This window comes from Sinocyclocheilus anshuiensis, unplaced genomic scaffold (assembly GCF_001515605.1).
Source record: "Sinocyclocheilus anshuiensis isolate Anshui unplaced genomic scaffold, SAMN03320099.WGS_v1.1 scaffold579, whole genome shotgun sequence".
Classification (NCBI taxonomy): Eukaryota; Metazoa; Chordata; class Actinopteri; order Cypriniformes; family Cyprinidae; genus Sinocyclocheilus; species Sinocyclocheilus anshuiensis.
Window position 1 is genome coordinate 2,164,220 of NW_015551075.1, and position 5,529 is coordinate 2,169,748.

Genomic DNA, 5,529 nt, shown 5'->3' on the forward strand with positions numbered 1-5,529 from the left:
TTTTTTTTTTCTTAGATCTTTTCTAGGTCAGATCTTACTGACTTCATTTCGAAAGGACAATTTAGACTTAAACTTTACAGCTCAAATTACATTTGTGTGTAATAATCATCACATATCTGCTTTTAAACTGAAATGTCTTGAATGGTAGTGGTGACTTCTGTCTGTATGCGGTTTGTATTTTGGCAGGTGATTGTAACCACTCCGATGGAGATGCTAAAGATCCAGTTGCAGGATGCTGGAAGAATAGGTGAAAGATAGAAAACTTCCTGTCTTTGCTGACATGTCTCATGTCCACTGATAGTGTCTTGTTGATGATAGGGGTGCATAGTATCATGCTATGCATACTATTCTACAGTGTGCAATATACAAAATGTCTGTACGCATGGAATACTGGATGATGTAATACTTTTGGCAAAATGTGGCATGCACAACAGAGCAATGCACTCAAATTGACCTTGATCACAATATGAACCATGGATGATAACAGGACTCTGCTTGCTGAATTAAACATGCAATGTAGGCATGTGACATCAGTGTAGCAGAGAGCATGAAATGTTGCTTACTGCATACACTGCACCATATACTGCACCATATACATTCTGTGCTGTATGCAATGCACAACAATTTTGATTCCAGACATAGATGTTGTACTGCTTGCTTACTGCCAAGCATTAAAAAAAAAAAATAGCATGTGAAGACATATGCATAAAGCAACAACTAAATATTGAAACTTTATTATGGTACATTGTAACAAGACCCTTTTATGTTCCATGGTTCCCATTGTAATATATTTTAATAATGTAATTTATTCCTGTGATGCAAAGCTGAATTTTCAGCATCATTCCTCCAGTCTTCAGTGTCACATGATCTTTCATAAATCATTCTAATATGCTGATCTGCTGATCAAGAAACATTTCTTATTATTATATGTTGAAAACAGTTGAGCTGCATAATGTTTTTATGGAAACCGTGATACATCATTTTTTTAGGATTTTTTGATGAACACAAAGAGAAAACAGCATTTATTTCAAATATAATTTTTTTTGCAAAAATGTAAAAGTCTTTACTGTCACTTTTGATCAATTTAATGCATCCTTGCTGGAAAATAAAGAATTAATTTCTTGAAATGTTGCTTACTGCATACACTGCACCATATACTGCACCATATACATTCTGTGCTGTATGCAATGCACAACAATTTTGATTCCAGACATAGATGTTGTACTGCTTGCTTACTGCCAAGCATTAAAAAAAAAAAATAGCATGTGAAGACATATGCATAAAGCAACAACTAAATATTGAAACTTTATTATGGTACATTGTAACAAGACCCTTTTATGTTCCATGTTTTGCATCTTAAATATATTCCTGTGATGCAAAGCTGAATTTTCAGCATCATTCCTCCAGTCTTCAGTGTCACATGATCCTTCAGAAATCATTCTAATATGCTGATTTCTTATTATTATCAATGCTGAATTTTTTTCAGGATTCTTTGATGAATGGAAAGTTTAAAAGAGCAGCATTTATTTGAAATAGAAGTCTCCCACGGCCCTCCAACTCTCCAGAGATCTGCTGAAGGACAAAGGCATCGCTGGTCTCTATAAGGGACTGGGGGCCACTCTGTTACAGTAGTCCAACAGAGTCACCCAAACTGTGGGACGCATTTATCCATAATTTGCTTTCTCTCCATCCATTATCTCACACTGGTGTGTTCACGGTCTTTGTCTCCCTCAGGGATGTGCCCTTTTCCATCTACTTCCCACTGTTTGCTAACCTGAATAGCTTGGGCAGGAGGAACGCTGATGGTTCAGCTCCGTTTTACATCTCCTTCCTCTCTGGCTGTTTTGCAGGCTGTACCGCAGCCAACTAATTCAATAAAATCAACAACTAATTACTGCTAAATTATACAAATTAGTCATTATAACAGCTGAATTAAAGAGTAGTTGTGTTGTACATCAGAAAACACAATATCATCAATATCATAACTGAAAACAATTTGTTAACTAAATGAAGCACTACATACACTACCATTCAAACATTTGGGGCCTGTAAGTTTTTTTATTTTTTTAAGAAATTAATACTTTTATTCAGCAAGCATGCATTAAATTTATCAAAAGTCACAGTAAAAACATGTATAATGTTACAAAAGATTTCAAATAAATGCTGTTCTTTTGAACTTTCTATTCATCAAAGAATCCTGTAAAATACATTTTAAAATATATTCACATAGAAAACAGTTCTTTTAAATTGTAATATTATTACTGTTTTTACTGTATTTTTTATCAAATAAATGTAGCCTTGGTGAGCAGACGAAACATTAAAAAACCTTACAGTCTTTTAAAAGATTATATCTTGTATTCAGCCACTTTGGATATTTTCTATTTCATTATTACAGATTTTTGAAAAATATGTTCAGAATGAGTCATTTATGAATAAATTAAACTATTTAATTAATGTTCAAATGTTCTGTGAAATGATTCAAATCGAGCACTGCTGGTTTTCTCAGTGTAGCGTTTTATTGAATTGTATTTACCCTGGTCTTATCAGAACCAAAAGAGACGAGCAGCTTTCTTTGAACTTGTGTCTGTGCATTAAAATATAATCCTTTGCGGTTTATGTAAAGGATGGTATAGTATAGTATAGTATATGGAAAAGAAGAAAAGAAAGTGAAAGTGACGTGTGGCGACCCATACTTGGAATTAGTGCTCTGCATTTATCCCATCCAAAGTGCACAGACACAGCAGTGAACACACACCCTACAATCCCTGCCGGTACGAGACTCAAACCCGCAACCTTGGGTTACGAGTCCGACTCTATAACCATTAGGCCACGACTTCCCCCAATGCATGCTGAGACCATCTTCAAAAAAATAATTTTTTTTTTAAATGAAGTCTATTATGGGCTGAATTAATTGCAGTAATTTCTGTTTAGAACAAACCCAGAGCAGAATATCTGCACTGCAAATCAATTTCTTTCTTCTTATTTTTGTCTCGTTTTCCGGTACAAGTATCTAAAGCAGGGGTGCCCAAACTCGGTCCTGGAGGGCCGGTGTCCTGCAGAGTTTAGCTCCAGCTTGCCTCAACACACCTGCCTGGAAGTTTCTAGTATGCCTATAAGAGCTTGATTAGCTGGTTCAGGTGTGTTTAATTGGGGACCAGGACCGAGTTTGGGCACCCCTGATCTAAACATTCTTAAATCAAGACATATTTAACCTGAGAAGCAAATGACTTAAGATACTAAGTGTTGTTTTATGAAAAATTTAAAAATGATCAAAATTAAGCAAATGTATGCCTAAAACATACATAAATAAATGTCTGCCAATGGGGTCAGAAAATCTATCTTGTTTTCCCTTTGGATTAAGTTTTACATTTTGCAGAAAACAAGACTTGTTATGTCACTTTGCTTCACGTAAATATGTCTTGATTTAAGAATGTTTCGATAATTGTACTGGAAAACAAGAGAAAAATACTGAGAAAGAAAATCTCTCTCTCTTTTTTTTTTTTGCAGTGTGAGGAATATTAATACAGCTCTGCCTTGCAAGCACATGTACAACAAGCGAACAGAAGGGATTGTGGGCAGACATGCTGCTAACCACTCAAGTAAATCAAGGTGGCAGGAGAAATGCATTGATTGCTGGGTATGTGATTGTATCTGCAGGGGCTTTAGATCACATTTAGTATTCGGACCACAGAGCTCCCTTCCATGGCAGGCTTTTAATAGCGCTCACATCGTACTGTCCAAAGGGACGTTTTGAAATCTCCACCGGTTGATATTTTCACCTGTGCACTGTAATGGCCATCTCTCTATTTCATTCTAATCTCTGCCATCTCCTCTCTACTCTAATCATACCTCTCTGGCCTCATCTCAGAAAAATGTTCTATCTCCCCGGTGGCCGCTCTTATTGATTTGTGTATGTTTTGTGCGCTGGGAGTACAGTTCGTCTCATAGCATAAGACAGAAGTGGCAGCAGCGCAAACATATTCTGGGAGATCCGTTTCATCTTGATATCATAGTCCTGAAATGATCGAGCTCGAGGCGCTGATTGCGAACTCACAGAAAGAACACAGCAGTGGAGGATACATGCGATGCATGGACAGCTCTAATAACTACGCTCGAGTCTTTGTCTGTGCCTTGGGGAATATCTGTCTGCCGTCTACATTCTCCTCTGATTTCTGCTCATAATGAAGCTAGATCTTTTTATGGGCAGGCAGTGAAGTTACTTTGTAACCGAGATGCCACAGAGACGCTGGGAACGATGGGGATTACACTTTCACAAAGGGGCTTCATAAGAGAGATGCATTTTTTAGTAGAACTTTCAAGTGCGGTCCCATTTACCGCTGCGTTGTGAAATTTCACGTGAAATCCAGTCATTCCAATAGAAATCCATACATGCGAAATCTAGTCATACCGATAGGAATCCATGTGACTGGGAGTTTCGTATGAGGGTGAAAAACTTCCCATTAAGGTTTCACTTATTTCCAAGTTGGTCACATGACATTCACTTCTATGTGAATGGTGTTTCATACATCTCTTCGCTACTGACAATAAACAATGGACCTCTTTTTTGCTTGTGAAATTTTGCTGCAGTGTGACCGCACCTTAAGGGGATCTGAGAATTAATCTTTGTTTTAAAGTAAGAGCCATTTGTAACTTATGCTACATAATGTTGCAAACTAGGTATTCGTTATATTATTTATTTCTGGTTTATAACCATTTTTTTTTTAACTCCGTAGAGCTCTCCCAGAAAACTAATACACACTTCACTATAGCATAATTTACATTGCCCAGTTATTCAATTAATACTCAATTCCATAAAAACCAGAAAAAGCAACATGTCGACAACAATATGCAGCTATTTAACTATGTGATGTGCCGCATGCGCTGCGTGTGCAAGGTGAATGGGAGATCAAGGCTGTAAAATTAGCCAGGCCCTTGTGCTTGATTACCCATGAAAACAGTGTGAGATGAAAGGCACGCTTGTCGACTTGAGTTCAGAAGCAGCCAGTGAGGCAGCTTAATATTTACCTCAAAGGGAGTGAGATAGGAGCTCTGTTCCAAAACCTAGTGAGCTGCCTTGCTGTTTACTGTCTACATAGGAAGCTGCATTCTAAGGGAGCGTTCACACACTACAAGATCTTCAGTAGTGGTCGACTTGTTTGATGACCAATGCCAGTATCTTACACACTGGTCTACAAAAATGGTACACCCTTTCAGAAGGTACTAATATTTACACTTTAAGTACTAATATATACCTTTAAGGCACCAATATGCACCCTTTAGGGGTAAATAAGTTACAAAAGTGTACTTTTTTGAAACTGTCCCAGTGACAGCTTTTGTACCTTTTTTCTGAGAATACATATGATATCACAATATTTAATTTAATTTAATTATTTAATTAAATTTACATTTATTTAGGCAGCTCACTAGTCAAGTCAAGTCAAGTCAAGTCAAGTTGAGCTTTATTGTCATTCTGCTGCATGTGGGGACATACAGTGGAACGAAATGTCGTGCCTCACAGGACCACGGTGT